The sequence below is a fragment of the Brachyhypopomus gauderio genome, chromosome 7 (genome assembly GCF_052324685.1).
Source record: "Brachyhypopomus gauderio isolate BG-103 chromosome 7, BGAUD_0.2, whole genome shotgun sequence".
NCBI lineage: Eukaryota > Metazoa > Chordata > Actinopteri > Gymnotiformes > Hypopomidae > Brachyhypopomus > Brachyhypopomus gauderio.
The window spans coordinates 27,472,660-27,490,166 of record NC_135217.1 but is presented as its reverse complement, the minus strand read 5'-3'; the positions used below and the strand labels follow the sequence as shown (position 1 = coordinate 27,490,166).

The window sequence follows — 17,507 nt, the reverse complement described above, 5'->3', positions numbered from 1 at the left end:
ACCATGCCTTGCGGCAGCGCCGAAACTGAGCCACAGCGGAAGGCACAGCCACGGCTTGTTCGTGGGCTGCAAACAGCGGAGGGGCATATCCGAACAAGCACTCGAAGGGTGACATGCCCAGGGCCGAATGCCACAGCGTGTTGTGGGTGTACTCGGCCCACAACAAGTGGTCAGCCCAGGACGCAGGGTTAGTGGAAGCCAGGCACCTGAGGGTCTGCTCCAGGTCCTGGTTTACACGCTCGGTCTGGCCATTGGACTGGGGATGGAAACCCGAAGACAGGCTAGCGGAGGCGCAGAGAAGGGACAGGAATGCCTTCCAAAAGCTGCTGGCGAACTGGGGCCCTCTATCGGACACCACGTCCTGAGGGAACCCATAATTGCGGACAACATGGATGAGTAAGAGAGATGCAGTCTCCCGGGCGGAGGGCAGTTTGGGCAGGCCGATAAACTTACTAAACTTGGAAAACCTGTCCACAACCACGAGAATAGTGGTAAGTCCTTTAGAGGACGGAAGCCCGGTGACGAAATCAAGGGAGATATGAGACCACGGTCTGGAGGGTGTGGGTAACGGGTGCAACAACCCCCTAGGCTTGTTGCGTGGCGCCTTACTTCGGTTACACACCTCGCAGGAGGCCACAAAGTCGCGGATCTCCTGATCCATAGCTGGCCACCAAAACCTCCTTCTTATGAGCTCGGCGGTCTGGCTAGCACCAGGGTGTGCTGCGTAACGCTCAGTATGTCCCCACAAGAGGACCTTACGCCGGACGGTCGAGGGGACGTAAAGACAGCCAGGAGGAACACTACTAGGCCCGGGTTCATTGGCGAGTTCGTCCTGCACGGTTTTTTCGATACCCCACCTGATGGGTGCCACTACAACCCCCGGGGGAAGCACGGTTTCCGGGGGACTGTCAACATGAGGAGGTTCCCACTGACGAGACAAAGTGTCGGGCTTAGTGTTTTTAGAACCCGGACGATATGACAAAGTGAAATCGAAACGGCTAAAAAACAGGGCCCACCTGGCCTGTCTAGCGTTGAGACGCTTGGCCTGCTGGAGGTACGTCAGGTTTTTATGGTCAGACCAGACCAGGAAAGGGTGACAAGCTCCCTCCAGCCAGTGCCGCCACTCCTCTAAGGCCATTTTAACGGCCAGGAGTTCTTTGTCCCCTACGTCATACCGCCTTTCCGTGGGGGTGAACCGGTGCGAAAAGTGGGCGCAGGGGTACAGCTTAGGCGGTTCCCCGACTCTCTGAGAGAGAACCGCCCCAACGCCCAAATCAGAGGCATCAGTTTCAACAATGAAGGGGAGTTCAGGGTCCGGAACCCGCAACACCGGAGCACTGGTAAAAAGACCCTTAAGCGTCTCGAACGCCTTCTGGGCTTCAGGGGTCCACGTGAATTTCCCCAACTTCTTACTAGTAAGGGCAGAGAGCGGAGCAGCAAGGGAACCAAAATTTCTGATAAACCGTCTATAGAAGTTGGCAAAACCCAGAAAGCGTTGAACCAAACGAACGGACGTGGGCACGGGCCACTGAGTAACGGCTTTGATTTTGGCGGGGTCCATAGCCAGGTGACCCTTAGCGACTATGAACCCCAAGAAGGCCACCTCGGAGACGTGGAACAAGGATTTCTCCAGTTTAACGTAGAGGTGATTCTCTAGTAACAACTGGAGAACGCGGCGAACATGTTGCTGATGCTCTGGGATGGTACAGCTATATATCAAAATGTCGTCGAGATAAACATAGGCATACTCATCCAGAGCCTCCCTAAGAACATCATTAACGAACCTCTGAAAAGCCGCGGGTGCGTTCATGAGTCCAAACGGCATGACTAAATATTCGTAATGACCAGAGGGTGTATTGAAGGCGGTTTTCCACTCGTCGCCTTCTCTGACTCGCAACAGATTATACGCGCTCCTGAGATCTAACTTAGTAAAAACCGTTGCCCGTTGAAGGGACTCGAAGGCGGAAGACATAAGAGGCAAAGGGTGACGGTCTTTGATGGTGATCTTGTTAAGTCCCCTGTAGTCTATACAAGGGCGGAGACCCCCATCCTTTTTTCCTACAAAGAAGAAACCAGCACCAGCGGGAGAGGTAGAGGGACGGATGGTACCAGCAGCGAGCGCTTCCTGAATGTAGGTTTCCATAGCCTTGCGTTCAGGTAGTGCCAAAGAAAACAAACGCCCCCTAGGGGGAGTAGTGCCAGGTAAGAGATTGATGGCTATGTCGCAGGCCCTATGCGGGGGTAGGGAACCCGCCTTGCGCTTGCTAAACACTTCTTTTAAGTCGTGGTAAACAGCAGGGACTTTTTCTAAACCTGCTATTTCCTCTGGCTTCTCCCCGGATTTACTGCAGCGTGGCACCAAGCACGACTGTTCGCATACTTTACTCCACCGGTTGATAGAAAGGTTGAGCCAGTCAATATCAGGATTGTGGCGTTGAAGCCAGGGAAACCCCAAAATCAGCTGCAGTTTAGGAGCAGCGATGACATAAGGGGTGAGTGTTTCGTGATGGTTCCCTATAGTAACCGTTAGAGGAACAGTCTTGTGGGTTATATCACCTGAAGTGAGCATCTTGCCGTCAACGGCGGACACTGAGAGAGGTTTCTCTAAGGGAACCAGAGGTACAGAGAGGGAAGCTACGAGGTCGGAGTCGATGAAATTACCAGTGGCCCCCGAGTCTACGAGAGCCACAACCCGGTGTTCATCTGAACCTCTCCATGAGACTACTACGTGGGGCATCAGACCGCAGTTGGGGACGTAAGCGCCATGAGGGTTTGCCCCTTTTCCCTGTAGTTCGGGGCACTCGGCGATTCTATGGCCAGCCCGACCGCAATAGAGACACTTGCCCTCCCGTAAGCGGGTTTGTCTTTCCTGAGGAGAGAGGCGAGTGTGCCCTAACTGCATGGGCTGTTCTGACGCTTCGCTGTCCCCTTGGGTAGTCTTGTGTACGGGAGAAACCGGTTTAACACTGGACGGTGCGAACAAACGGCGGTGTTTACGATCCCGTAGCCAATTATCCAACCTAACTGTGAGTTCTATGGCGTTGTCTAACCCACTGGGTGGCTCTCTGAGGGACAGTTCGTCCTTTATCTCTTCACTTAGACCTTCTATGTATATAGCCCCTAGTGCTTCTGAACCCTAGTCGCTCTCTGCCGCCAGAGTGCGGAACTCTAATGAGTATTCTGCCACAGTCGATCTGCCCTGTCGCAAACATAACAGTTTAGACGTGACAATACCTCCAGAAGCCGGGTGGAAAAACGTCTGCCGCATAGCCCTAGAAAACCGTTCGAAAGAGGAACAGAGTTCTGGTTGATTCTCCCAGACGGGTGTAGCCCACCGCAGTGCTTTCCCTGAAAGCAACGCCATCACATAAGCCACTTTAGCACGCTCGGTGGGAAAACGGGATGGCTGCTGCTCGAAAATCAGAGAGCACTGTAATAAAAACCCCCTACACTCGTTGGGATCACCACTATAACGTGCCGGAGCTGGCAATGCGGGTTCCGTACGGGAATCGGCAGGCAACCCCACAGCTCCGGAGAAAACCGGAGGGCTGGCAGCTGTCACGGGCGGATCTGGCTTTTGAACCGCGAGAGAGACAGCCTGGAGCTGGGTGAGTATTTCCCGAAGTGATTGCTCGTGCCTGCCGATAGCCTGCCCTTGCATAGCGAGGGCATTCCGCACCCCGTCGGCTGACGGGTCCATAACAGGCTGAAGTTGTTCTGTTATGCCTCGCCGCCGATCTCGGCGGTGACGCGTTGGTTTAAACGTGGTGAGGACTCAAACGCGACCCGATAAAACAAACGGCAAAAAACAGCCAAATGAAACCTCCGCGAATGCGGGAAAAAATGAAAACAAAAACCCCAGAGGGAAACAACAGAAAGACAACACGGAGAAGCTCGACGTGTGTAAAGACCAGGTAAGTAAAACAAACAAAAAACACGCGGAAAGAAATACAACGCGTCCACAAAAGAAAAATGGGAAAAAACGAAAAGTACACGGAGACAAACTCGACGTGTCAGAGGGGAAGGGAAAAAATAAGAAACAAAAGAGGAAGCTATGGTAACGACCTATAGCTTCTACCTGGTTACCTGTCAGTCTGTTAACCAAAACACTGGAGAACAAACCAACTAAGAACAAAAGAGGGAAAAGACGGAAGGAAACAAAAAACAACCTGAGAAAGCTCAGGGTAGAAACAGGAGAACTAGAGAAACGAGGAGAAGTCCAGAGATGAGATAAAACTGGCTTGGGCTGTGTGTGTACGGAACAACAAACAACTTCAGCAATGAGTTGCTGAAGTCGCTTGTCTTAAATAGGCTGCTGAACAGGTGCAACCTATCGGGCTTGATTGCCCCTGGTTCCAGTTCGCGGGCTCCGTCTAGTGGCAGCAGGAGGCACGTGCCTGGGTCGAACTCTGACACTTTCCACACCTTTAACATCGAGTGATCGTGGCGGTGAGGAAGGAGACCACCCCACATCAATGTAAGTTATACATATAACGCACAGAAGACACAGTTAGGTTAGATATCTTAGCTAACTAACCTAATTATGTTCATGACGTGCTGCAGTATTCACTTAACATTAGCTGGCAATCATAAAGGCGATGTCACGCTGAGTTGTGTTTTTAGCAACAGTAAGCAGTGTCTCTTCATGCTGACTAATTATGTGCCCATTTTTATAGTGTAGTGTTTTTATAGTGTAAGGGCATTTGTTAGGGGTAAACGCAGGACAGTAGGCTCACCCTTAGAACCTGACGGATGGATTTTACGTCCAAAATACACCTCGTTTTCTCAGCTAAATTAAGGCAAACTTGTACTTCTGCATCAAACCTACGACGTAGCGGGACATAGGTTATCTGTTTTTTGTGTACAAAGTGTTAAGCCCAGTTTTTTTAAGTTGCTACTTGTTTATACATACAGACAACTTGTATTTGTCTTTGACATCTTTGATTTGTAAGTGATATATAAAAATTTATGATAATCAAACTTTGATGGCTTTCTTTAATTAATTAAAAACACAGTACTTGTACTTTTTACTTTCAGTACTTGAGTAATAAATTTCAGAATAAACTACTTGCAATACTTAAGTACAAAAAATGCTGAATACTTCTGTACTTCTACTTAAGTAAAGTTTTTAAAGAACACTTCAACTTCTACTCAAGTAAAATTTTTGATAGAGTACTTGTACTTTTACTCAAGTATGGGTCTCTAATACTTTATACAACACTGGTCTCTGGATGTCCTGCACTTTACGATGTGTTCCTGTTTATTTACAGGGACCTCGTAAAAAAAATGAAGCATTGCAAAAGCTGTCAGTAATGGTCGGCGTACCAGGTACACATCTCAGGGGTGTTAAGAATTTATACAGGACAGTTTCCCCCCCAAAAATGTTTATTTTTGCAGGGAATACTGTTCATTTGTTAAAAAACATCTGCAATAAATTAGCATATACCCTATTATTGGTTATGATTTTTTTATTCCTGTTTGATCTTCGGGTCTGGGGTAAAAAGTAAAAAAATTACATAAACAGTTTAGGTTTATATACTATATATGTTTTATACACGCACTCCTTTATAATCGTGTGTCCTGTCATCAATAGATTAAAATAAATAAATACTGCGTCCTGCTTTAAAATCATGATTTGCATCTGTCACGTGCTGCATGCCGGCATGATGTTGGACCCCACGCGACGCGATGCTGGCGACTCGGCGACGGAGAGCAATTTTATCGCTTTCGGCGTGAATGCACAGTTATTGAATGCACAAGCAATATGAGCTCGAGTCAAGCCATGCACAGAGAGATAAGTCACTGACTGTCTGTGTGTGTTCGTGGGAGGCACAGCTCAGCCTGCAGAGACCTGTCTGTAGGGAGGGGCGGGTGCTCTGTGTGGCCAATCACAGATCGTGAAGACAGTCGCTTACCCAATGTGCATTTTTCTTCAACACTGGCACGGAGTTTTACTCGGTTCATGCTCGTACTTGTCAAAAATGCTTTATCCGTAACGGATACTCATCTGAAGCGAGTAGGACCAGCCCTACTAAACACAAAACAAGCCCCCCACCCCCTCGTGTAACACATTAGGTTGATGAAGCGGGAGAACACATACACACCCACACACAGGAAGTACATAAATGGACACAGAATGTTCTGTACTCCCTATGTATCTAAGTAATACAAACCCCCTGCATGGTGTGGAGAGGCAGGGTATCCTTGACCGGGTGCCTCGCATCCACGGAGAAGTAGTACTAACAGCACCAGACATAGATGAGGGCTGTCGTCCAAGCAATTATGTAATCAGTAGTAGATAGTATAAAGGTTTAAGACCCACTGCACTATAAACAGCTGGCCTGCTCTTCTGGGATGTTTTTAGGAATTTGGGGCAGTGGGGAACCGTCAGGGCCCTCTGTGCCCTCTCTAAGGGCCTTAAATATTCTTAAAACATAAATATATATAATTTATCCAATTTTTATTTTATCTACTTACAGTTTGACAATCAACATCTAAACAATTACACAAATATAAGCAAATAAATTCAACCGTGTCTATTCAACCGTGTCTATTCAATCTGTGTTTGAATGTGAGGGGTTAAGTGGAAGCCTGTGAGCTATAGGTCTGCAATATGGAAGTCATATTCCATTGTAATTAATGGAGATGGAAATCGTCTACCATTTGCTTGTTGTGATAGATGTCAGAAAGTGTTGGTGTACGTCACCTGATGGCACGTGTTTGGACTGTGGTAAGAAATGGGACAGCGCGATTCATCGCTATATTGCCGTTTTAATAAATACATAAGAAAATTTCTAAATTTAATTAATTAAATTCATATTAGGATTGCAGGCGGGGGCGACAGAAATGTGTATGTGGCGGGTGGGTGCGGGATTAAAACAGGCGGGAGCGGGCAGGGGGGGCGGGAGCGGGATTTAAAAAGCAGTCCCGCGCAGACCTCCACTGTGAGCCTGTCTCCCTTTATCAGGACTGTAATGCCTCCGCAGAATGTTGGTGATTGCTGGTCCCGCTGTTCGTTTACAGAGAGCCAGGCAATTATTATTCAGCGCAATACCAGTTTCAAATGACAGTAAAATTGACCAATCATATATTCCCTCTTAGTGGGCAGGCCCAGGTTTAATGGTCACGGTTCGCTACTGAGTTTGGGCTACCCGAAGACACTGTACAACCAGGGTGTCCAATTTACATTTACAGGGGTATGGCAGGAGTTCCTAGGAAAACCCAGATTTAAGCCCACAGGTCCTTCACTTCTTCACTGCGTGTTCCTAAGCCTTATCTACGTCACGCTGCTGTCTCCTACATCTGAGTTATTACTTACAGCCTTGTGCCTTTAGTAAACTGTTGCTCTTTGACCCCTACTGTGCCACTCACATTACAAGCTGTAGTCAATAGATATAGTTAATCTAGATGTGTTTATCTAGTTAATAGATAACAAGGAAAACCCATTAAACCAAGGGCAAAAAGAAAGATTCCGAAAACCAGAAATTGCATTTGTGACCAAAAGAATACAATAAACATCTTAGTAAACTTTTCAGTAGGTACTGGAAAATACAGTGGCGATACTTCACAAAAAGCTAGGGTTTAGAGTATAGGATATTCTAAAGAGTGTCGGAAGATAAACCACATAATCTGTGATATCATAAAACTGAAAATGTTCACAGCATATTAAACATTTGTCTGTATATTTATACTTTATGTCTCCATATATTTACACATCATAAATTCTGCAGACCACTAAACATCAAAACCTTCGTCCTGGGTGTGGAGCGTGAGTCAGGTGGACAGGTGGACAGGTGGGCAGCTTTGTCTTCATGGCTTCATTAATAAACCCAGTGAGGTAAATGCTGAGACAGGTATCTGAAACAGGTAGTTCAAGTTAAACTTGATGTAATAATGTGACGTGTCTGATAATCATTTACCAGGATGTAATTCTTACTGGTAATGACATGGAAGTGCTTCACTTCTGTCCATTGTCCTCAATGTTTTTAAATAGTCATCTGTGTACTGGCAGGTAAAAGGAATATCGTACTTTATTAGTAAAAGCATGACATGTCCTGCTGGACCTGTTGTTAAGCAGCTGTATATGAGCTAGGGTGTGTATGTTTACTGTGCATTTACTGTGTGTTTACTTTACTATGTGTGTGTGTGTGTGTGCATTTGTAATTGGTGTAATAAAAAAAAACATAATAATAAACATAACATTTAAATAAGCAAACATATGAAAAGACAGCCCTAGTCATAAAGTGACTTTATATAAGTTTTCCCTAAATATCTGGTGAGGAAAAACATTTACAACACGGTCGACTTCCAGGGTTCTACTGTATACCTAGTTCGTTATTTCCTGGAATATCCGCACCTGTTTGTCCAAAGCTAGCCAATAATAATCAAGATGGGAAAGATTGTAGGAAACGAAGGAAAATACACTGATGCCTCCTTCTGGCAGCTAGCAGATGCCAACCTTTGGCTTCAGCCTACATGCCACTCTCTCTATCTCGTTCTCTGCCATTCATGGATTGACTAATTTCATGAACTGCAGAAAAAAGGAATGTCTTATGTAAATTACCTTTGCTCATATATTACTGTGGGTAATATTCATAAGTAACTGTATCTCAATTATGCCTTTGATGCACAACATATTATATATCTTTGCAATAAATCAATTTAATCATTCAGCATTCAAGGTATTCCTCATGGATCCAGGGTCCAGGCTAAGTAAGAGAGGTAGGGCTGGCTCTTCGCAGGTAGAAATGGCGAGGTGGTCGTGTTACCGAGAGAGCATGTCTGCCCTCACGTTCTTCTCTCCTGGCTGACACGTTACAGTGAACACAAACCAGGAGAAGATGAGTGGCCACCGATCCTACCACCGATCTTAAACCTATTGGTGGTATTGAGGTACTAAAGGTTTTGTGATCGGTGATCATCAAGCCAGCAAGCCAGTGCCTCCACTCCTCAAAAGGCAAGCTTCATTGCCAGCAGCTCTATCTCCAACACCACAGTTACACTCCAATGGAGTCAGCTTCTTTGAAAAGTGCGCTACTGTCTGAAGCCTGCCTCTCTTCCTGGTATTTTGTGAAAGCACTGCTCCTACTCCAACGTCGGAGGCGTCTACCTCGACGAAAAAGGGATGTTTGGGGTCTGGCAGTTGCAGTAATGGGGCAAAGGCAAATGTGGACTTAAGAGCCTTGAACCTGCTCAGCTTCCTCTCCCCACTTAAGCCACATCGCTCGACCCCCGGGGCAGGTCAGTGAGAGTCTTAGCTGGGGTGGTTAGTGATCAGATAATCCGCCGATAAAAGTTTGCCGGGAATTGTTGGAGCTCAAGTCGCGTCTGGAGTCTTTGCTATCTGATCACTGCCTCCACCTTGCATGGCTGCATGCACATGGAGCCCTGCCTGATGACGTAACCCAGGACATTTACCTCTTGCACTTCTTATGCTTTCAATACAGCTGAATGTGCAAGCGAGTGTTCAGAACTGCACATACGTCATGCACGTGTTGGTCTAAGGAAGAGGAATAAATCAAAATGTTATCGATATAGGTGATGACTGATTTCAAATATTCCCTTAACACCTCATTAATGAACGCCTGGAAGATGGACGGCACTGTGGCGAGGACATACGGCAGTACTTGGTACTCATAGTGACCAGTGGCGGTACTAAATGCCATCTTCCACTCATCCTTCTCGCCTATGCGGATGAGATTGTAGGCACTGTGTAGATCTAATTTGGAAAAATACCTTGCTCCAGGGCTGCTGGCACCAACATTATTTACCCAACAGGGCTTTGAGCCCTCAATAATCTAAGCATGGCCTCAGCCCCCCTGTCTTTCTCTTTACAAAGAAAACGCTGGCTGAGGCGGGCGAGGTGGAGGGGTGGATGTAGCCTTGAGCTAAAGCCTCCCTGATGTACTGCTCCACGGCTTGCTCCTCCTCTTGGGACAGTGGATAAGCCCTGCAGCGTGGTGTGATGAGTTATGAAGCCGCTGCCAACAGGTCCGATATCCAGTGCTATGACGTGTCTGGATGATGAGAGAGGGACCAGCCACATCCCCAGATAGTCAGCAATGCTCTGGCTCATCAGGTTGCTGGCAGTGCCCGAGTCCACATCGCAGACACAAGGAAAGACTGACATCCATATGACACTGTAACAGGAAGGGTAAACAATAAGGTGATTTTGTATTTCTACATTTTCCATTTACATTTACGGCATTTAGCAGACGCTCTTATCCAGAGCGACTTACAAAGTGCTTTGCTTCTGATCACAGAATACATCCTACATAGTAGTACGGATAGGCCAGAATTCAAGACACCATTGAGTCAGACTACTACTAATCTACAGGTGTCAATGTCATTACCTAGGGTTTTGCAAGTTAGACATTTGCCAAGAAGCACAAATAACCATAGACAGACATACAATTTAAGAACCATGGCAAGTGGTATCAGCCGAGTTAGTGCTCTGGTAAGAACTCAACAAACAGGTGAGTCTTCAGTCTACGCTACATGAAGTTTACACACATTTGTTAGACACGACCTACATGCATTTATCATTTCACGGCTCAACATAGCTCCCAAAATTATTTTTTTCATGTGTTCTAACATTACTTTAGACATTACTGTTATCATTGTTCTGTTATTTCTTGTCCTGTCACATCCAGCCCCTCCCTCCTCCCTGGTCCTGCCCAGTTTCCCCGTTCCCATGGTTTCTCCCTCTGTCTGTCACGCCCCTGTCTTTAGTGCCCACACCTGAGTCTCATTACACTCCCGTGTTTCAGTGTTTTCATCCCTGTGGTGTTTCACTCCTGTGTCGGTCATTGTTTGTACGTGAGTCCCTCCGTGGTTTTCCTGCTCGCTCCTTTTCTCTGCTATTCGTTTCCTGCTCATGTTCTCTGCCTTATCTCCACAGATTTTTATATAGATATGTTTTCTCGTTGCCCTGCATCCCCGCTCAGCGTAATCTGTCCCAGTTTAAAGTTGTATTGTTTGTCGGTTTCCCTTCCTCTACGCATATCCCTAGTTATGTTTCTGTAGTCTGGTTTATCTGTCTGTAGCTGTGCTCTGTTACTTATCTCTCTCTCCCGCCGTTAGTCGCTGTTTCCCTCTCTGTTACTCCCTTACGTTTTTTTAGTGCATTGTGTATGTGTTTTCCCTAGTTGTCTTGCCTTCCCGGTTCAGAGTTTTATTTCGGTATCTTATTCCTGTAGGCAGCCCCGTCGACAGGGGTGGGACACCCAGGTCTGTTGTCCAGGGCCAGGGGGGCCCATCAAAGAGCCCAACAATTATTTTTTTTTATTTAAAGTCTATAATTTTAAATATAATCTTGAAATCATTAATATAAAATTCTGTACTCAAAATAAACTCAATGGCTAAAAAATATGTTTTTTTTTGCATATTTTCCATTAAGTGCATACACCCCCGCCTCCCACTGAAAATGGTTTGATCCAGCACCGACTGTAGCCGGCTGGTACCCGCCCAACAGCGGGAAATACAGTGGTGGATAGTTAAAGAAAACAGAAATCTGGAGCACAGAAAAGAAAGGAAAAACATTTACCTGACGAATTGTAATGTTGTATTGTGTTCCAGGCAGAGACCGTATATATAAGTGGACTGGACGACACGAGTGAAAAGTGAAGCCTCCGTGAGTCAGCTGCCCTCTAGTGGCTGGCTGCAGTACAACTTTTAACCCCGCCCATTCCCATGTAAGCGAATGGGCCGGACGAGAAACTTTGAATTTTTATTACACATAAAATAAGTTTTTTGAGCAATTATATTTTGTCAATTCTATAACACCCCACTGCGTTAGTATCTCTCCCAGTGTTTTTCTCTATGATAAACAGATTTTATAGAAGTTATTAAGTGTTATTTAAAGGGGTGTGGCGATAAGGTGATTGACAGTTAATAGCTGTGTTGGTTGACATCTAATACCAGACGCTCAAACGTGAACGCGCTCAACATCAAAACTCTCGACAGCAAAACTCTCGACAGCAGTATTAAAACCTTTTACCTTTGTTTATTTTGTAAAACGTCAAAAGTTTCTATACTGGTGGGCGTATCCTAACGAATGTTGGGCGGAGATACGGTCTCTGGCGGAGATATTGTCCTGCCTACCGGTTCTAATGCGCATGCTCTGGCTCCAATTTTCATCTACTGCGCAAGCGCATCCAAGATGGCGGTGTCCGTGTGGCCATCTTGGTGGCTTCAAAAGTTCACAATGGGAGTCAACGGCGACGTACCGTCCATTATATATACAGTAACTGGTTCCAGGTTTGAAAGAATTGAGGCTAAAGTACTTGAAAATGCTTGAAATTGTAACTACTTCGTTTCACAACAAATAGCTGTCTGACTGAACAGTTCTCTTGTATTACGTTAACAAATACGAGCCTCTTGTAATTCCAGGACGGAACATGAGAGAACGTGAAGACGTTAAGATTGGAAATTTTGAAAATTAATAACCATTAAATAATGTGATAAAAAGCTAATTATTACAAATCATTTTGAGCATATGTATAAATATTTAACTTAATTAAGTTTAACGTGCTGGGAAATATTGAACTGGACCTTTAAAGTGACGTACAAGTGCTTGAATTCCACCTTGTAAATGTGTATGAACTCCGCAAACATGACTTTGTTCATTGCGCTGAGGCGCGGTGCGCGCAAAGTTACAAAAGTTGAGAGGTGCACAACCTTGCGAATCGACAGCGCGTGAGGCCCTCGCGCACGGGTGGAGCCACTGAGATTACATCATTTTCGCCATACGGACCCTCACGCCGCTCGAGACGCGTCAAGTATAAACCAGTCAGCTGTCAGAAACAGCTTTGATGTGTGGCTATATTATATACTATATGACCTAACTCAAGGATTGTCTGCTACAGAGGAAATTCAAATGACGTAAGCCGGGGGAGGGGGGGGGGGGGGGGCTTAAAGCTTAAAAACTTGCGTTTATGTCACTCCTCTCCTGTTAAAACGTTACATGTCCTGGTTCTGTTATTTAGTTCCTGTTTTATTTTGTAGTAGTTGTCCACTTGTGCTGTGTTTCATATTTACTTCCTGACTTTTTTGTGCTTGTTTTTGATTGCTCACACCTGTTTTGTGCCACACCTGTCTTGTATCATTTGTTCATCCCTGCCTCTGTTTTCCCCACCAATCCAGAATAATAAGGTTACATTTGTATACATTTATATAGCACCTTTCACAAACCTAAGGATGCTTAACATCACATATATGAGGGGACACACACGTAGGAAGAATAATGAGAGGTAAAGAGAAAAGTTTGAAGTTGGTTTTTGAAAGAAGACAGAGTAGAACAGTTATGAAGAGATTGAGGCAGAGTGTTCCAGAGTTTAGGTAAGAGGATCTAAGGGTGCGAGAGGGATGATAAACCTTGATGAGATATGCAGGGGCAAGACCATGAAGAGCCTGTGGTAGAGTGAGCCAGTAGTGGTATGGAGGCACTCGGGAATAGAGTTTCAGAGAGATCAGGATTCCGTTTCTTCCTTTTCTCACACTTTATTTTCTCTTACAAACAACTACAAAGTCAACAGCGTCAGGCCCGACGCAACGCAATAGCAAGGACACACTCCCCCCCCCCCCCCCCTCCCCTGCTGGTTCGCTTGCACGCCTTTTAAATTATAGGCTCCTCCCCCAGCAGGTGCGGGTCACACCCCCTCTCTCCCAACTCCGGTAATCTAAAATCAAAGCAACTTCACACAACAATCACACATACGCTCCACACATTCGACGGCCGTCATCATACATTCAATACACACGCATATCAAATTGTAGTCCATAATATATAAAAAGATTGTCATTACTTGTCTCTGGGTTGGTAGCCTGCGGTTGGTGATGAGTCGGATCTTCCGACCGCATCACAGAGCCTTGAATGAAAGAATCAGAATTTTGTAGTTGATTCTGCAAGTGACAGGTAACCAGTTTAACTGCTGAAGGACGGGTGTGATGTGCGCAGAGCGCTTAGTAGATGTGAGAACTCGTGCTGCAGAGTTCTGGATGTACTGAAGGCGGTTTAAAAGTTTAGCTGGAAGACCGAAGGGGGAATTGCAGTAATCGAGACATGAAAAAATGAAGGTGTGAACAAGCATTTTGGCATCGTTTGGCAATATTGCACAGGTGGTGGAATGCTGTCTTAGTTACAAAACTTATATGAACTGTTGAGTCAGATAGACAACCAAGGTTCTTGATAGTATGAGAAGGCTTAATAGAAGCACAATTAATGTCATCAGCATAGAAGTGGAAATTAAGTCCATGTTTCAGGATGATCATGCTTAAGGGGGAAATGTAGAGAATGAATACAAGGGGTCCAAGAACAGAGCCCTGGGGTACCGCCTGAGTGACAGGTGTAGTGGAAGATCTGTAGGAGCCTAGTGATATAAATTGTTGCCTGTTGGTGAGATAACACTGTAGCCAACTAAGAGCCAATCCTGTAACATCGATATACTGTAATCTGGAAAGAAGAATGTTATGTTTATGTTAAAAGCAGCAGTGAGGTCCAAGAGGACCAGAATGCTGAATAGCCTGCAATCTGCTGCGAGCAGGAGATCGTTTGCAACTCTTAAGAGAGCAGACTCAAAACTGTGTAGAGTCTGAAAACCAGACTGAAAAGGCTCCTACAGTGTCATGCAGTTGCATGGCAACAATTTTTTCCATAATTTTAGCCATTAATGGGAGGTTCGAGATGGGTCTGTAATTAGATAGCAAAGATAATTTTAGACCAGGTTTTTTGAGTGTAGGTGTGACAGCAGTTATTTTGAGAGAAGAGGGGACAGTCTGTTCACCCCCCTCACCTGAGCTTCCACTCCATCTTTTCACCTGTTCCTTTTTCCCTTGTCTGTGTTGTTACGGTGAGAGGAGGCAGACACGACGAGCTATGTAACGTTCTCACAACGACATTTATTTACACACAACGATAAAGTCCAGCGCGGATCGTGCAAGGACTCAGCACATATAACATTTACACAGCACGAGCTTCAGACAAAGACGAGCACGAGACATTGCGCGAACACACATTAAATAGACGAACTACACAATCCCCTGTGATCACGAGACGAGGCACAGGTGAGACTGATGAACATGTGTACAAACGACCCACACCCACGGAACTACAAACATGGACATAACCAGACGCAGACGACATAAACACATGCCCAAAAGGAGGGGTCCGGAGCTGTCCCGTGACTGTTCAGTCTTTGTTGCATCATTAGTCTTCCAAAGTTTTCCCAGTCTTGCTGTTCTTGTCTTTGTCATATTTGTCTTGTAGTCATCATAATCTTAAGATTTTTTGGTTATACTAAAGATGCTTCATTCTGCCTATGGTGCCGAATGGATAATTTTTGACCCATGTGTATAAATTCAATGTAGTAATATACAAACTATTTTTGTTCATACAGTATTGAAGTAAAAATGAAAATAATGATCAATGGTAATCAAAAAGAAGATATTTAATTACTACTTGGAATGTTCATGTGATGGGTGGGGAAAAAGCAAAAATAAGGAACTGATCACACCAGTCTCAGAGAAAGTGGATAATTTAATGTGCACATATGCAAAACCCGTGACATAATCCAAATTAAGGCTAGAATAACCAGCAGTCAACATGTACAAATACAAGGCATAAATAGACAGACAAACGACCCTCAGGTGGTGAACTCCCTAATGGGCCACGCCTACCTGAGGGACGAACACAACGCAAAGAACAAGGCGACATACAGTAGATTACTTCCGATGCTGACGGGGCCAGCTGGCCTCTGTACCGTAACAATTCATAAAATTAATAGATTTCAAAAGACCCTGCCAGCATGAAATAATATTGGAAAAGTATGCGGGTCATTTTTTAACTTGTGTTGTGCATATTGTGATTTTATTATAATCCATGGGCTTGATTATATGTTTCTAACTGAAACATGGCTAAATTAAAGTAGGCCTATTGCCACAACCGTATTGAGTCAGCACTACCAAACGTCTTCATAAATGTCACTCGAGTCAGCAGTAAAGATGGAGATATAGCTGTTCTATTTAAAGGTTCCTTACAATAATTTGGTTATTTTACATCCTTTGAGTATCTATGTGTAGTTCTTTCTGGGATCCTCAAAATATAACAGTAACAGTCTATAGGCCTTAAAAAGGTACAATGCAGATTTTACTAATTTCAACTAATTTTGATCATTTTATAATTGCTGGGGATTTTAACATACAAACTGGAAGTTCAAAAGATAGTTAGGAAGGAACTCTGTGCTAGACTAGTAAAATTCCTACCTGACAGATCGTTACCAATTTGTACTAGTAAATAACGAATGCTCAAAACGTACTAAGGTAAAATATGGCATCCCACAAGGATCTGTACTGGGCACCATATTATTCTCATTATATATGCTACCACTGGGCACTATCATTCGTAGGCATGGTATTATTAGCTTCCATTGCTATGCAGATGATACTCAGTTGTATATATATGACAATCCAGATGATATCACTACTACTCTCAAGACTGAGAACTGCGTCCAGGACATTAAAAACTGGATGGCATCTAATGTTCTTCAACTAAATTCAGATAAACAGAATCGCCTTTATTGTCATTATAATTTGCATTACAATGAAATTTGATGCATTGTAATGCAATGAATGCAAATTATAATGACAATAAAGGCAATTCCAATAAGACTGAGGTGCTGATTCTTGGGCCCAAAGCTGCTAGAAGCAATTAGGCTGATATTCACCTTACTCTAGATGGTTTTTCAGTAACACCTAAATCTACTGCAAAAAGCTTAGGTGTCACCATTTATTCGGATCTTTCATTTGACACACATATATGCAATGTCACTAAAGCTGCCTTTTTCCATTTACGTAATATTGCCAAGGTGAGACACTTGCTTTCGTTAGCTGATGCAGAGAAACTGGTCCATGCTTTTGTCACATCAAGATTGGACAACTGTAATGGTCTTCTAATTTGATGTTCTAAACCAGGGGTAATCAATTAAATCTTTCCGCGGTCCATTTTTGGCAGATAGCTCAGACCTTAGGTCCGGGTCCGCGGTGGCGAACGAAAGTTGTTGAGCGGAGCGGGGGGGGCGAACGTAACACTCGTCTGAAAATAAAATTTTTATTTTAAAATATAGTCTCCCGTTAAAATTTTTTGGCATTTGGGTCCGTATCCAGTTAATCAGGAATGTGATTGGGTCCGGACAGGACGGCGTTCGGGTCCGGATTCGGACCGCGGTCCGCCATTTGGTGATACCTGTTCTAAACAGTCCATAAAGAAGCTACAACTTGTACAACATGCTGCAGCTAGAGTCCTAACTAAGGCTAGAAAATTCGATCATACTAGTCCCACTCTCATGGCATTACACTAGCTTCCAGTTAAATATCGAATTGAATTTAAAATTCTGTTGTTGACTTATAAGGGGTTAAATGGTCTTGCCCCACTATATTTGAGTGAACTCATTGCTTACTAAAACCCATCTCGCCCTTTGCACTCCCAAAATGCTGGATTTCCCTTTTCTCCA

General features: G+C 44.7%; 1 protein-coding gene across 1 annotated transcript in view; it reads left to right on the top strand.

Moving 5' to 3' along the window:
* The first annotated feature begins 4,378 nt into the window (after positions 1 to 4,378).
* The window catches only part of LOC143519472 (potassium-transporting ATPase alpha chain 1), a 28,089-nt gene continuing 14,960 nt past the window's right edge, over positions 4,379 to 17,507 (top strand). The window contains exon 1 of the mRNA XM_077012932.1: positions 4,379 to 4,477. The gene's annotated coding sequence lies outside the window, so the exon portion shown is untranslated. The remainder of the gene's footprint in view (positions 4,478 to 17,507) is intronic.